Consider the following 17,775-nt stretch of genomic DNA (forward strand, 5'->3'; position numbering starts at 1 on the left):
ATTTGACTTGACTTGTTTTCTTCATTTGCAGCGCATTGAGCTCTCTCGGCCACCGTATAGAACAAACACATCACATATTAAAATACAGAACCAACTGTCTGAGAATTTGCTTCCCTGACACCTCCAACACTGGTGCATCATGGGAGTTGCAGTCTGAGTCTTTGGGGAAGCTTTGAAAGCTTAACTCTCTTTTCCTGAAGGCTCTGTTTTTCCAATCTGCCCTCATAAATTTCCCAGATGCTTATCTGAGCAGCTTACAGCTTTTCAAGTAGACAGAAATAAGCTAAACAAGGCTTTTTTATATATATAAAAAAAAGGGGGGAAAAAAGATGACAAGGTGTTAACAGATGTGTTTGTCATTGCCAGAACACTGAGACAATGTGCTATTCATAGAGACCAGAAAAGAAGAGAAATCAAAGGAAGACCTTGATCTGGAATACTTTCAGAGCCTACTGTCGATATTATTGTGATTTATTAAAGAATGTCTTACGGTGGAATGCACATTGACATTTTGCTGGAATGGATTTACTGTACATGAAAATGTGCTTTTCTTGACAAGAGAATTTGAAAAGAGAATCCAACTCCCATGATAACTTTTAGGAATATATTTTTCATTTTAGATATTATATAAGTCTTGTTTTATATAGAATTTTGGTACAGCAGATGGTTTTTGCTTGGACACTGGTTAAAGAGCAGTCATGTGGCATAATGATGAAATCAATGAAAAATCATATTAGCCTACATAATCTTATCTGTTTATTGATTGTAATTCAGTTTTATCCTAACTCACTTAACAGCCAGTGAGTGTCTGCTAATGTGGAGTAAGGTCATTTAAGTTCATTATCATGGACTGGAACAATGAATGAGCTTTTAAAGCACTCTAAATCAGTGCAGAGCTCCAGAGACCGTCTGTGATCCCAGTGCTTGAGGGAGGATGGGATTTCACAGTCTGATCTTTTCTGTTTCTCAGGCACCTGAACATTGTGTTATAGGTCTGTTCTGGGAGGGCTTAGGGACTGGTATATTGGAGGTGGTATGGGTGGTTTGGGTGATGGGTACCCAGGTTAGTCCACTCACTGAAAATTTACAACAGAACTATCAAATGAAGTTGTACTTAGTATAGGGTTTTCCTCACTCCTTTAGAAGTCATCATTGTATCAATTCATTTTAAGATCAGTTCCAAACCAAGACTGACTCCTAGCAGGGATTTTTTTTTTTTTAATTATTAGACTGTTGAAACAATTTCAATTAAGACTGGATTACTAAGCCTTCATAATACGTATGTTTAAATAAGTAAATCTTTTGAAAAAAAAAAAAAAAATGAGAGTAAAAGCATGGTCAAATTTACCTTCTTTTGGCAAAATATTACAGTCAAAATCACCATAATCTCAATGGGAATTCATATGATTTTTCCCTGTATTTTTTCCGGTGAAATGCCCCTACCTGAACTTCTCATCAGGTTCATGTTTGGTGAACTTTAAAACTTTAATTCACAGCACTGACCAGTAGAAGTTGTTTGATTTGGCAGTGACCTCTTTGTGGTCAGTGCTTCATCAAAGCTACACTAAACATCCACAATGAAAGAGGTGTTGTCTTCTCAATCACTTCTGTACAACGGCACTATTATGAAGAAGAATGCATTCATTGTTTGGAAGGTGTGTTTCACAAAGGCCTTTTTCGCCTGCATAATTCTGCAGTGCAGAGTTAAAGGTGCCTTAATGCTTACCTGTGCAAAAGTCAGAGCCACTCTGCAAGTGTGTTTTGCTAGGCTGTTGTAACACTAAACATGATAGATACATCAGTCCATTTATTTTACTCTTTACTGTTTGTGCTACAGGATGTCTGTTGGATTTGTATCAGCAATCATGCAAGATTTTGAGATAGAAGAAATGTGGCCAAAAGCATAATTAAATGCCTTTTTCTAGACAGCGGATGTAGCTTTTATGATACAACTTACTAATCACAAAGCTCAAGGCCTGTCCATGGGTCTGCACACATAATTGTGTTGTCCAGCACGTTTGTGTTGGTACACATGTTGATGGATGGATGTACACACACAGCTGCTCTATGAACAGGAGACATAATCAGTGGATGGGCTCCATGTGAGTTTGAACAGTGAGTTTGAACAGTGAGAAAGGCCTGTGTGTTAAATAAAGAGAGACATTGTGTTGAGCTTGCATGCACGTCACTGCTGAAGTTTCAGTAGCAAGTGAGATGTGTGTATGTGAGTGTGTGGGTTAGGAAGGTAATTAAGTCCAGATGCTTAGTTTACACAGGGTAGTATACTGTTTGTATGAGAAACAAAGCAAAGACAACTGCTTAACAATCCAATATAATTTCATCTAAACCACAATAACTTAAATGTGAAATGATCATGACAGTAAACATGATCTCAGCCTTCTTATGGATCTCAAAGAATAATTTCTCACTGCAAGCTCTGATATAAGAGAAACATCATACATACCTGTACATACATGCTGAACAGTCTGATTACAATGAGAGTATTCATGTTTAATTCAATCTTTTGAGGTTTAGTCTCTCTCTGCATTACAGTGATATGAGATCTGCTCAAATGCTAAACCCTTCCTGTTTATGTGACAGATTTTGGCACATGATCTCTGGTTGCCTTTCTGGTTTGTCTGACTGTTTCTTCAACATTTTCTACCTTTAAAAGAAAAGCAGCTGATTAGAGAATGCATTCCAAGAGGAAATCTGTAGATGCCCTTTCATTGCTCAGAGGATTTAATTGAAATTTACCCCTGATTTAATTTAGTTCTGTTTAATTCAGCTTAACTTTGTCACAGATTTTTTTTTTTTTTCTATGACAAAGTTAAGCTGAATTAAACTAAATTGAGAACTAAATTAAAAGAGTCCATTGTTAACATTAAAAGCACAGAGTTTTCTTGAAACCCTCCCGAACAAGTTGTGGGGATGTAGGTGCTGTTTTTTTTTTTGGTTGTTTTTTTTTAAACTTTAGTGAGACTCAAGACTCAACTAATCTGCAATTCTCCAGCTGTGATCCTAGGAGAGTCCTGGGCCACTCAAACTTTCCTCCTCACAGCGCATTAGGACGATTTAAACACACGTCCTCTTCCAGGAAGATTTGTAACTGTCAGCGGATAGACGAGGAACACAGAGGTAAGTGATGTAAACACCAGTGGGTTTATTGAAAGCAGACGATTGAATTGATCAACACGGCAGAGAAAGCAGTCCAGGTAAGTGGGATTGGTATAGTTGTGGAGTAATATTGGAGTGACATTGGTATAGGGATTGGTGGAAAGCCTTGGTACGGCTTATCTGATACTGATGTAGTGTTTGTTTCATTTCCAGGTGATCCAGCAAACAACGAGTCAAGAAGCAATGGAGAGCAGGGACTAAGGAGAGCCAGGACGGCACAGGAACCACAGGTGAGTAGCACAGGTAAGGCGATCCAGGAACACAACAAGGTAAGGTTGTCGTGGAGCTTGACATAGGGGTTGACAAAGACGTGTTGCATATCCAAAGACGAGACCCGACATTGAGTGAAGTGAGTGAGGACCTTATGAATGGTGTAGAAGTTGAGTGGCAGCTGGTAGTGATCAGTGATGAGAAATGAAGTGCAGGTGAGGAACCAGAGGGATGCTGGGAAGTGGAGTCCGGGGAAAGTGAGACAGACGGTGACAGTGACATTACTCCCCCCACCCAATAGGCGATGTGGCGGCGGCCATCTTGTGACGAGGCTCTGAAGTGGCGGTGGCCATCTTGAGAATGGACTCTGGACTGGCGGCCATCTTAGGAAGGGACTTTGGATTGGCGGCCATCTTAGGAAGGGACTTTGGACTGGCAGCCATCTTAGGAAGGCACGGGAACCACTGGTGAGTGGCACAGGTAAGACAATCCAGGAACAAAACAAGGTTGTCGTGGAGCTTGACATAGGGCAGGGGTGCCCAATAGGTCGATCGCGATCTACCAGTCGATCGCAAAGACAATGTTGGTAGATCGACACAATTATAATAAATGCTTTTTTAAAATTTTTATAAAAAGATATATAACAATGCCCTTTCTTATCATTTTAGTTTCTGTCTGACTTGCATTTGACTAATACATTTTTACCAGGCAAGATTTTTGTTTATTCAGTTGCCATGACAACTAGCCGGAGAACAGAGCGCGAAGTCGGCTTCCTCCAAATACGCACGAAACAAACAGCCGTGAGCGTCTGAAGTGAGCGTGCACCAAGCGGCAACCTCCCCCTTTCTCTCGTGAAGCCAATACGGAAGTAACTTAAACTGCGATTCATCGACTGGCCGCTAGGGACAGGCTCCAAAAGAGAGCAGAATCTCATAGATTCCCATGTTAAATTGGCCAAGTTTATAGCAGAAAAAAACATGTTTACAAGTTGGTTCAAATTGTGGTTTTGGTCTATACTGCTATTTTTGCCCTTCATGACAACTCTGAGGGGGGTGAATTTTTTTATAACTTATCCGTTTAAATTATATAAAGCCTTAAAGTTCTGCATAATTAAGGGCGTGGTCACTTGAGTGACAGGTAGATTGCGCTGCTGTCTGTGAGCCGTCATGTTACCTCAGCTGCCGCTGAATTTGGCATCTCAGCCGTTTTTGTGCTTTTTTTCTCGATTATTTTATACAATTATAAAATATGGCTTGCTGCATAATATTCGAGACTGATGCGTGTTTGTGTAGATGTGCATGCATGGGGAAGAGACACAGAACACACGTTGTTGGATCGTGGCATTGGCTGAAAGTTTTGATTGTGAGATTTACTACAATGACAATACCAGGAGGATATACAACTATGACAGCACTGCTTGGATATTATAACTAAAACTGCTGCACTATTTTGAAAAAATATACTTTGGACACAGGCACATTTTGTTAGATACGATCGTATACAGTTTTACAACATAAAGGCTGCTCAGATTGCATCCTTTTCTTGAAGAACGATGACAGAGAGCAGATCATTCAGAAGAAATGTGAAATGTTTTTTGCAATGGACACTCATATTTTACCCAAGTCCCACAGATTGGATTCATCTCGCGATCTCTATTTCATTATAAAGGTATGAAGTCCCATTTGATTTTCCATGTTGTTATTTGCACACCCAACACTACTGGTGTTGGAGCATCTATATCTTAAAGAAACACCGTAGATTGACAGTAAACCTTTAGAACTTTCTGATGATAAAACTTATCTTCATTAATATTTTAGATCGTATCTAAGATAGATAGCTCCTTTGCTTGCTAACATGGTCACGTCGAGCTAGGCGGGCGTGGTTTCAGCAACCAGTCACATCAGCTCAAACCACCTCCCCACCTCTTTGCCCATTTTCAGTTATCCGGGAGTGACGTGCGGTGACGCGCAGCTAAGATGGCCGCGGCCTCATTTTCGCTTCAAAACTGCTGTTCAGAACTCTATGGGTGACGTCACGGACGCTACGTCCATATTTTTTTACAGTCTATGGCGTGCACGTATAGAGGGTATGCACGTGACGTCACCGTCGACCATTATGACTGCTGTTACGGCCACTGAGTGGCACAAAGACTGAGCGGCAGCATTGATTTTCAGCGTGAATGCCGCGAAAAACACACAAAACGCATCCAAAACGGGAAAGAGCTTTGTGATTGACTGTACAAATAGCTTTGACACAAAATCTTAGGTATATATTTACAGACTGCCGAAAGCTACAGAAAAAAAGAAGCAAATGGATTGCTGGGTGATACACATACCAATGAAACGCACAGAGCTCCTCTCGTGCGTCCTCCACTGGATGAGGCAATATCACTTTCGTTTCTATTTCAGATATCTCTTTTATAGATGCCATCAATGCTTTTGCCTTTCAAGATGTAATTACCGAAATCAAAACAGTCCATAAACTATAAATCCTCACGAAAACTTTAGTCAAGTCAGCTCGCGCGTCAACCTGAGAGATCAGCCTCCTTACCTTAACGTGTCAAATTTCTCGGTTTCTGAATGGACGGTTTGATTGACAAACGCTAACGTTCGGGCATGATTTATATACCATCAACCTGTCCTAAAACGTTAGCACACTTTGATCGATGGTTTGGAGATCGTGTGTTTCTCCGTTCCACAGCGCATTTCCTGTTCACATCCGCGACAAAACAGCTTATTATTTACGAACGGAAGCTCACAGAAACGTGAAAATGGTCTCATTTGAAAGAAAATATCCTAAGCTAAAAGATGATATAGTGTGACTAATTAAAGCAGCCCTTATCAAAAGTGCGGGGTCGACTTCTATCTTTTCAAAACTGCGGGGGTCCTGACCCCCCTGTCCCCCGTGCCAACGGCGCCCCTGCATAGAGCTTGTTAGTGTATAATACAGTGATAATTAAGGAAGTCAGGGAAAGCATCCTCCTCCTTGTAGCTACTTAATAATGAATCCGTTTTAACGGCCGACCATCGCATGTGCTATTGTGCTCCGTCAGTTGATTGACACCAGTTTAGACATTGGCAGCTGTGTTTTGTCGACAAAGATTATGTAAAACTGTCTGATTCTATTCAGTGCAAGTCATCAGAATAAGGTAAATGCCCTGGCTAATGTAATCTGTTGTGCTGTAAGTATTTTGAGTTTAGTGTTAAAATTGAAAATTGTTAAAATTGAATATCAACAATTAACATTTATTTTTATTGTCCTGAATTCCATGTAGAGATTAATGCAGTAGTACACAGTAAAAAACGTTGGGTTATTTTATTAACCCAACCGTTGGCAGGGCTCTCAAGTTTTGGAGACAGGCAAGAGTGACATCTCCAAAACTTGAGAGCCCTGACCCCCCCCCCCCCCCGCCCCCCCATAAAAAAAAAAAAAAAAATTTCGCCACCTTCTCTGGGCTAGCATCCAGGGTGAATGAGATGATGCTTATTAGTTGCCTTTTACCTGACACCTTTGATTAATGAATCCACAGTGTTTCCCACAGGATTTCGTGAGACTGTAGTGGGTGGACATCGGTTCCTCTAGGGGGGTCCGGGGGCATGCCCCCCGGAGGAAAATTTTGTACATTTTAAATTTAAATGCATGAATCTAGTGCATTCTAAGAGCAAAATTAAGTGACTAGATCAATGAAGAAATTTGTTCTATTGTAAACAATTTTGTGCTCTAAAAGTAATTTATTTATTGCTGATGGTTGGGCACATTAGTCATGTACACAACATATAGTAGGCTAAATGAGAGTTCGTAAGTGGTCAAACATGTAGAGTACACATTTAAACCATTAAAAATATGTAGCAAAAGAGGTTACCTTTGTTGAATTAATGTATTAGTGGGAGCCTGTGACTGTATTTGTGGAACTAATGGTCACTCTTTGATTTGTTAACCAATCCAGAATGCACTAAACACACCACTTCATTATAGATACAAATAAAAAATGAATAAAAATATATAATCATAAGCTGACCAATAAATAAATAAGTAAACTAGGTGAGTATATAATTCAGCAGCAAAAAGTATTCTAGCCTAATTCTTGGAAGGAAAAAAAAAAAAGCTATGGAATGGCTTCAGATGACTTTGAATATAATGCACGAAAACTTAATTGGTGCTAGTCTACTTATTTTGCTCTATGACTCCCACTTTTGCCATATAAAGGAGCGCAATTATCAGACGGTAATTTAAATATCGCGTCATATCCGTATTCATATTTTGAGACTGTGGCGGGACCAATTAGAATGTGGCGGGCTGCTACAGTCTAGTCAATGTATGGGAAACACTGATCCATGGCCTGGATATAAAATGTGACATGATTTAAAAAGTGACCTATAACATTGACGATGCAATACACTTTAATTTATTTAGTGCTAATAAAATTATTAAAACTATTTGGAGAGAGAGAGAGATGTTTAATGTAACAAAATGTCAGTCATCGTGTGATAGCAAAATATAACTAGGCCTAGACTACTTGTTCTGAGCAGGTGTTGTCAGTGAACAGGCTGTAAAACTGCTGGCTAAGTTCAGACACTCATGAAAAACTGATTCTGATTATCTAACAGCAGTCAAGTTGTCATTGTTTGTGTCAAACAAGTTGTGAATTTGTTGTAACATTAAAACAGGAGATCATGACTTACTCTGTGCTCAAAGTGATGCTCAGAGCTCCATTGGTTTCCTCTGTGGGTGAACGAGGATGATGGTGAACAATTCCAGGATATGCTTTTTTTTCATTGGTTGTTGCGTTAAATCTTACCCAGATACAATAGTGCTATTTTCTGATTGGCTATTGTGTAGCCTCTTTCTTTTTTTTGATTGGCTGATAAGTGGCAGGTTCGAGACGCGCTTGATTCCTGTCCGGTTCCATAGAGAGAGGCGCGGCCAGATACATTTTGGGCGCTGCGGCATATTAAATATATGATAAATAGTTTTTCTGCGTGAGAAATACAATGTGTGGCGTGAGTGCGTGACAAAAGACTGAAATGAGTGACTGTCACGCTCAATGCGTGACACTTGAGAGCCCTGCGTTGGGTTACACATATTGGGTCACTAGGTTGGGTTATTTACCAAAAATGTTGGGTCATTTTTAAAATCGTTGGGTTATTTTTATTAATAACCCATCTGTTGGGTTAAATGCGGATCCCGTGACGGTTCAAATTTTAACGGTCCCGGGACAGTCAACGGAAAGAAGCTGCTGCAGCCTGATTATGAAGGTAAGCCATGTCGTTTTCGTATATAAAACTTTTATAACATTAGGTATTGTGTAGTGAAACATTAACTTACGTAACGTTATATTCTAAAACTGAATTTTATATTTTTACTAAGGAAGAGTAGGTCTTAGCAATCACTATCCAATATTACGCATGTTTTACGGTCTTCGTGATAATCTTTCATAATATGACAACTAAATTTGAGCTTCAGACTTTAAAAAAGTACTTTTTTTGTACAGGTCTTTTAGAAATGCGGAACGAAAGTGCCGTTTGAGACGAGCCGAGCCGCGCCGCACGGACCGTTTATCAGCTCGGCCTACGCAGCGTGAGCTCAGTCCTCGATCATACGGTACTACAACAGAGCTGTTTGAATTCGCTAAAATCTAAGATATTGTAAGATGAAAAAGCGCAATATTCCCAACAGCTTCTATGCAAAACCTGGAAAAACGTTGTGCAACCAATGAACGATTAGTTCATGAGTAGTTATCGATAAATAACCTACTGTTTATTAGATTTACTGTAGTAACACTAACTGCAAATCTGGTATTTGCAGAAATGTGGTCTATTAATAATGCATGTTCTATATAGTAATGCATGTAAATGTATTACAGGGGTATCTGAAGCATCTTTGTACTATTATTTCTTATGAAGCTAACATTATGTTAGTTCTTGCATTTGTGTTGTACTAAATGTGTTTATTCTTGTGTTTTAGACAAATGGAATAATTTGTGAAGCAAAGACTACAGCAACCTGCTATTTAATGGAAACATTTGAAGGTAAGCTATTTAAATAAGTGACAACTTATTTGTTTTGTTGTAACACAGGATGAAAGTTTTATGCTGCTGGATGACCGTGGTTCTCAACTGGTCCTAGATTATCCCCAACAATACACATTTTTGATGTCTTCTTTATCTGACACCCTTTTACGGCCTTGGAGTCTCTCTGCTAACAAGCTGGTAAGTTAAATCAGGATTAGAGAGACAAAATGTGCAGTGCTAGGGCTACTACAGAACCAGGTTGTTTGGGAAACACTGGGGTACAGTTTATTACTCTTGTTTTGTTTTTTTCTCAGTTGTCTTCCTTCATTTTAATACATTATGTTTTAATTTAAACAGAATCCAAGTTGTTTAATGACTGACAACGATTTAGTATCAAAAGAACGCAAGAAGTCATCACAGCCAAGCTAATGTGTTCATTAGACGTACAACACCTCAGCAAACTGCATGGATTTGATCCTTTGGAACAAAAACTATTGAAGAAATGGAATACTGAGTTTAATGATGTTCAGAATAGTGAAGGGTTGTTTTATTTTGGGAAAAAATGTATTGACCATGTCATGCTTGTGAAATTTGTCCACACACATGTGGTATAAATACAATTTTTTTTAAACTTGTCTTTCAAAGATGGTCATGGAGAAACTGCCTTCAAAACCCTTCCCGCTGTCCTGCCATCATCGCCATGTCTCACAGATGGGAAAATGGTGCTGAAATGAAGCACAGCTTAACTGACAATCACCCTGTAAGTAAAAGCAACACTACAAAATTAGCTTCGATAAATTACACTGCTCTGTACATATTGATTCTGCTTGTTAATGTGTTAGTTTACCCAAAAATGAAAATTCTGTCATTAATTTCTCACCCTCATGTTGTTCCACAACTATAAGACCTTCACTCATCTTTGGAACGCAAATCAAAATCTTTTTAAAGATATTTAAAGGTCCCGTTCTTCGTGATCCCATGTTTCAAACTTTAGTTAGTGTGTAATGTTGTTGTTAGAGTATAAATAAAATCTGTAAAATTTTAAAGCTCAAAGTTCAATGCCAAGCGAGATATTTTATTTAACAGAAGTCGCCTACATCGAACGGCCAGTTTGGACTACATCCCTCTACTTCCTTCTTTAATGACGTCACTAAAACAGTTTTTTGACTAACCTCCGCCCACAGGAATACGCAAGAGTTGCGTTTGTAGAGTGTGTTTGTCGCCATGTCGTCGAAACGCTGTTATTTTCATCCCGCAGTCCAATCACCGGGTCTGATTCCGGCTCAAATTGATAGGGTAAAATTAAAGACATGTTTACAATAACACTGAGCGCGTGCATCTCCACGTTATGGTAAGAGGCGTGATCTTTCCGGGCAAGATGCGCTCAGAGCTGTCGAATCACAACACAGGAACCGCTGGCACAATCAGAACTCGTTACGTATTTCTGAAGGAGGGACTTCATAGAACAAGGAAGTCATCAGCCCGTTTTTATGACAGTGGAAACAGCGGTATAGAGATAAGTAAATTATGTGAAAAATACTGTGTTTTTTTACACGCGAAACATGAACACATGTTATATTGCACACTATAAACACAATCAAAGCTTCAAAAAACCACGAAAAACGGGACCTTTAAAGAAATTTCTGTCCCTCCATTAAGAGTCCACGCAACTAAAATTTTTAAGGCCCAGAAGGGTTATTTGAAATTATTTAAAAAATGAAAAGACACTTTAAACCTGAAATTAAACCCGCCAGTAGGTGGCAGCAAGTCCCTGCTAAAGAGCGAGTCATTGAGATTCAACCGGATTCAACCAATTCATTCAAATGGCTGATCAATTCAGCCTTCATAATTGATTATGAAGGTAAGCCATGTCGTTTTCGTATATAAAACTTTTATAACATTAGGTATTGTGTAGTGAAACATTAACTTACGTAACGTTATATTCTAAAACTGAATTTTATATTTTTACTAAGGAAGAGTAGGTCTTAGCAATCACTATCCAATATTACGCATGTTTTACGGTCTTCGTGATAATCTTTCATAATATGACAACTAAATTTGAGCTTCAGACTTTAAAAAAGTACTTTTTTTGTACAGGTCTTTTAGAAATGCGGAACGAAAGTGCCGTTTGAGACGAGCCGAGCCGCGCCGCACGGACCGTTTATCAGCTCGGCCTACGCAGCGTGAGCTCAGTCCTCGATCATACGGTACTACAACAGAGCTGTTTGAATTCGCTAAAATCTAGATATTGTAAGATGAAAAAGCGCAATATTCCAACAGCTTCTATGCAAAACCTGGAAAAACGTTGTGCAACCAATGAACGATTAGTTCATGAGTAGTTATCGATAAATAACCTACTGTTTATTAGATTTACTGTAGTAACACTAACTGCAAATCTGGTATTTGCAGAAATGTGGTCTATTAATAATGCATGTTCTATATAGTAATGCATGTAAATGTATTACAGGGGTATCTGAAGCATCTTTGTACTATTATTTCTTATGAAGCTAACATTATGTTAGTTCTTGCATTTGTGTTGTACTAAATGTGTTTATTCTTGTGTTTTAGACAAATGGAATAATTTGTGAAGCAAAGACTACAGCAACCTGCTATTTAATGGAAACATTTGAAGGTAAGCTATTTAAATAAGTGACAACTTATTTGTTTTGTTGTAACACAGGATGAAAGTTTTATGCTGCTGGATGACCGTGGTTCTCAACTGGTCCTAGATTATCCCCAACAATACACATTTTTGATGTCTTCTTTATCTGACACCCTTTTACGGCCTTGGAGTCTCTCTGCTAACAAGCTGGTAAGTTAAATCAGGATTAGAGAGACAAAATGTGCAGTGCTAGGGCTACTACAGAACCAGGTTGTTTGGGAAACACTGGGGTACAGTTTATTACTCTTGTTTTGTTTTTTTCTCAGTTGTCTTCCTTCATTTTAATACATTATGTTTTAATTTAAACAGAATCCAAGTTGTTTTAATGACTGACAACGATTTAGTATCAAAAGAACGCAAGAAGTCATCACAGCCAAGCTAATGTGTTCATTAGACGTACAACACCTCAGCAAACTGCATGGATTTGATCCTTTGGAACAAAAACTATTGAAGAAATGGAATACTGAGTTTAATGATGTTCAGAATAGTGAAGGGTTGTTTTATTTTGGGAAAAAATGTATTGACCATGTCATGCTTGTGAAATTTGTCCACACACATGTGGTATAAATACAATTTTTTTTAAACTTGTCTTTCAAAGATGGTCATGGAGAAACTGCCTTCAAAACCCTTCCCGCTGTCCTGCCATCATCGCCATGTCTCACAGATGGGAAAATGGTGCTGAAATGAAGCACAGCTTAACTGACAATCACCCTGTAAGTAAAAGCAACACTACAAAATTAGCTTCGATAAATTACACTGCTCTGTACATATTGATTCTGCTTGTTAATGTGTTAGTTTACCCAAAAATGAAAATTCTGTCATTAATTTCTCACCCTCATGTTGTTCCACAACTATAAGACCTTCACTCATCTTTGGAACGCAAATCAAATCTTTTTAAAGATATTTAAAGGTCCCGTTCTTCGTGATCCCATGTTTCAAACTTTAGTTAGTGTGTAATGTTGTTGTTAGAGTATAAATAAAATCTGTAAAATTTTAAAGCTCAAAGTTCAATGCCAAGCGAGATATTTTATTTAACAGAAGTCGCCTACATCGAACGGCCAGTTTGGACTACATCCTCTACTTCCTTCTTTAATGACGTCACTAAAACAGTTTTTTGACTAACCTCCGCCCACAGGAATACGCAGAGTTGCGTTTGTAGAGTGTGTTTGTCGCCATGTCGTCGAAACGCTGTTATTTTCATCCCGCAGTCCAATCACCGGGTCTGATTCCGGCTCAAATTGATAGGGTAAAATTAAAGACATGTTTACAATAACACTGAGCGCGTGCATCTCCACGTTATGGTAAGAGGCGTGATCTTTCCGGGCAAGATGCGCTCAGAGCTGTCGAATCACAACACAGGAACCGCTGGCACAATCAGAACTCGTTACGTATTTCTGAAGGAGGGACTTCATAGAACAAGGAAGTCATCAGCCCGTTTTTATGACAGTGGAAACAGCGGTATAGAGATAAGTAAATTATGTGAAAAATACTGTGTTTTTTTACACGCGAAACATGAACACATGTTATATTGCACACTATAAACACAATCAAAGCTTCAAAAAACCACGAAAAACGGGACCTTTAAAGAAATTTCTGTCCCTCCATTAAGAGTCCACGCAACTAAAATTTTTAAGGCCCAGAAGGGTTATTTGAAATTATTTAAAAAATGAAAAGACACTTTAAACCTGAAATTAAACCCGCCAGTAGGTGGCAGCAAGTCCCTGCTAAAGAGCGAGTCATTGAGATTCAACCGGATTCAACCAATTCATTCAAATGGCTGATCAATTCAGGAAGTGTTGCTCAGAGAAGCAAAACAATTGTGTGGACTTTGTTTGGAACTATTTTCGTTGGCGAAATGGAGTGAAACAGGCGATTTAGTGTCTAAAATGAAAGTCCATTGATATTAAGTTCTTGTTCATTAAACTGTACGCTGAATAAAATCAGTATCACATTTGTAATTGTTGATATTTGGAGAAAAATGGCACTGTGTAATATTGGTTAACTATATTAAGTAATATAAATATAAAGGATATACTGGAGCATTTTTGCCTCTTACCTTGAATTCTGGGTCATTCTAAAGGCATTTTTATAGAATAAACCACGCGCAGTGAAAGCGTACACTCTAAATATGCACGTGCACTAGTCTAACCTAACTGTTACTAGACTACGTCACATATTGCATGCGTGCGCTCAATGGGTGTGTTTATGTTTGGTTTTGTAAATTGAGGGACATACTTGATAATTTCAGATCGTTAAATCAACAATTACGATATCATAGACAGACGATATATATCGCATACCCTACAACACTGGCCCGATCAGACAAGTGACCGTTCCGTCTACTGTCCCGAGCATCGTTCACACTGGCCCCGGGCCATCGGGCAGTCCTTATTGTCGAGCCCTGAAACTTCATCCACTGTTCCCTTAACACTGTGCTCTTTGGGAAGCTGAAAAAGGCAGTCTTTCCATCACAACCAAAAACACACTTCTTTGGTGACCACTGTTGAAAAATCTCTTAGCTTCCATAACCCGAATGAAATGCGTTGATGGGCGTGCTCTTGCTTATCAGAGAGAAGTGCCCATACAAGGAATTCCGTCCTTTATTACATGATAAGGGATACGATAAAGGGCCATGCTCGAAAAAAACTATCCGAAACCAGAAATAGTGAATCCGTCATACATCCAACTCGTGTTTTGAAATTTTGGGCATGTTTAGCATGAGAATACAACTCTAAATAAGTCAGAATACATGAAATAGCATTAGACTCCCCTCCCCCCTTTATGTAAATGTAAAATTTACATTTACATAAAGGGGGGGGGAACTAACCCTTTAACAGCAGGTGTAATGCAGTGACTATATTTTAATTCAGTACAGCACTGCTTCAGTGTAACTTTTACATAATTTTACATTGCTTATGTCGTCACAGTGCGTGCCAACTAAACTTTATTTATTCTTTTGAAGGTTGGCACTAATACAATGCATTACCTGAGCAGTGAGACAAGCCAGGATCCACATGACTTGATGCCTTGAGGACAAAGAGAACTCCCAAGTTTATGTATATTTTTTTTTTTTGGATCCACTTCAAATGTTGACTATTAAGAGGGGTTCCTTCAACACTGCTGCCTCCTTAAGAACTTTGATCATCATCATTAGGTCCAACATATTTGTGGTTTTATTACTTAAGGTATGTTTACAACACATCAATGCATACAATGTACAGTGTTGACCCACAAAATAGAACCGGAGTCCTATTCCATTATTCCTACCTGTGGCCGACCTCACTGTGGACCTCAAGCGCCTGCTGTACGCGTGATATGTTTATTTATTGAAGAATTTAATGTTATGAATTTATGTGTACTCGTTTTCATTTAGTGTTCATTTTGTATTTGTGTGTTCTGTATATGTGCATATTTTATGTATGTTTTGAGTTTACATGGTTGCGAAGGTTTTAAATATAGGTTTTAATTGTGTACTGTTTGCAAATTTATAGGTTTTGAATTTAATATTTACTGTACACTTTTGTGTATGCTTTAGTATAATTAGGCCTACTACTAAATTAGTAGTGATTACCATAAGATTAGTTAAAAAATAGTGTAATAATATTTTAATAGTGTTCATTTTGAATTTTTGTGTTCTGATCTGTATACATATTTTATTTATGTTTTGAGTTTACTCTGTACATGTTTGTGTAGGTTTTGAATGTGTACTGTCTGTACAAATTTGCATAGGTTTTGAATTGATTTACACTTGTGTTTTGATAATGTACACTTATATTTACATTAAATGGCTCCACAATATTTCATTTGTAATTTAAAATATATTTGTTAAAACATATTATTTTATACAAATAAACAATCTAGAAAACAAAGTGTATTTTATATATTAAAATAATGTCATGAATAAAAGTTAATAGTCATAGTTAGTAAATAACCCAACAAGTAACCCAACTATGGGTTAACATAGCACCTTCCCAACTGTGGGTTATTTTAACCCAACTGTTGGGTTATTCTTTTAACCCAACTGGCTTTTAACCCAACCATTGGGTTAAAAATAACCCACAGTTGGGAAGGTGCTATGTTAACCCATAGTTGGGTTACTTGTTGGGTTATTTTTAACCCAACATTTTTTAGTGAGTAGCAACAAGCATTTGAAATTAAGCTTTTTTTTTTTTGGTTGGTAGATCTCATTTAGTTGATCATTTTAAAAGTAGATCATCAGGCAAAAAAAGTGTGGGCACCCCTGACATAGAGCAATGTCCAAATACAATTTAGATTTAATTAAGTTTATCATTAAAGTGATTTTTTCATTAAAAATCAAATTTTCATAAGCCAATTTATGACATGGTAAAGTAATTGTGCAGTAAATAGGTAAAAAAAAAAAAAAATCCACAAAAACACAGCATAAATGCATAGATGAGAAGTAAATAAAAAAAATGATATATAGTTTATGTTATAAAAAATGTATATTTCCTTATGCAATCGCTCTGTAAAAGTTTGGGGTCAAGGGACTAAATCGTTGGTACAATTAAGGGACCTACAAGGGTTAAATGTGTCTGCAACTACAGATTGGCAATAATGGAGCAATTTAGTACATTTAAAATGTATTAATTGTGATACTGAATAACACACTTCAGTTCAAATTAAAAATGAAGTACTTTACATGTGCTTTATAGAATGTTACATCAAAGTAAGTGTTCTTGTTTAATGCACAACAAAATACTTTATTTAATTTAAAATGTACTTTAAAGTAAAACTTTTAATTCGACATCATTACCTCATTACTTTTTGAAGTGTACTGAAAGTGTTAAGTAGGCCTACACTTAATTGGTCTTTTATTGAATTAAAATTACATTATCTGCAAATTCAGTTTTTTACAAAAATACTTTTAAGATTTGAAATAAGCTACAAGTGTGCTTCAGTACAAGTAAGCATACTTCTTTTTCACAAGGGATTTAATCTCTTTAAAGATTTTTCTTTCCTACGGGTTGACAAGTAAAAGAAACAAACAACTCTTCAAACTCTGAATACCTAGAATATTTGCTAGGTCAGGTTTAGGCCGGTGTCTGCTGAAGATCAAGATGTCAAATTAACAGTGTTAAAGCTGTCCAGGTATTCATCAACAAAGAACTGCAATCATTGAGTCCAGGTGTGAGAAAAGCTATTCTTTCCCAGCCTTCTAAAGCACTGAGGAACCTACAGTATGTGCTTCCAAAACCTTCTAAACATTCCTTATCTGTGTGAGGAAGTCACAAACCTTCTGTTCTTAACTGTATTGTCAAGAAGTTTTGTGCACACAGACTCTGAGCTGAGGTATTTATGGTTCAAACAGATAAATCTAACTCACAGTCAGTATCCTTTTTTTGTATTGTCACCAGGACTTGACATTAACTTTTTTGCTCACCAGCCACTGTGGCTAGTTGTTTTTCAAAGTTACTAGCCACTCAGCATTTTAACTGGCCAAAATTTTGATGTTGGTAAATTACATTTTATATGATTAAAGTTGACTTTGTTATGCTTAAAATACTTCATTTTTACTTGATTTAGAATATTTAAAACCCTTTCAAACTTTTAAATGCAGATTGACCACCCAAATCAAGACTACACTGTATATCAGCTGGTAGTAGGAGACCAGGTATAGTTGTAACATGGGGAGAGTTGTAACACTAGCAATTCCACGAATCAGGGATAAGATAGGAGTCATGTGACAGTTTCAGTC

The 17,775-nt window shown here is 37.7% G+C and overlaps 1 long non-coding RNA gene across 1 annotated transcript; it reads left to right on the top strand.

Moving 5' to 3' along the window:
- Positions 1 to 12,066: 12,066 nt before the first annotated feature.
- LOC125260197 lies at positions 12,067 to 15,410 on the top strand. The gene is made up of 3 exons (XR_007182988.1): positions 12,067 to 12,209; positions 12,658 to 12,772; positions 15,022 to 15,410. It is a non-coding gene; the product is annotated as an uncharacterized LOC125260197 (long non-coding RNA).
- Positions 15,411 to 17,775: the final 2,365 nt, after the last annotated feature.

The sequence above is a fragment of the Megalobrama amblycephala genome, linkage group LG24 (assembly GCF_018812025.1).
Source record: "Megalobrama amblycephala isolate DHTTF-2021 linkage group LG24, ASM1881202v1, whole genome shotgun sequence".
NCBI classification, from domain to species: Eukaryota; Metazoa; Chordata; class Actinopteri; order Cypriniformes; family Xenocyprididae; genus Megalobrama; species Megalobrama amblycephala.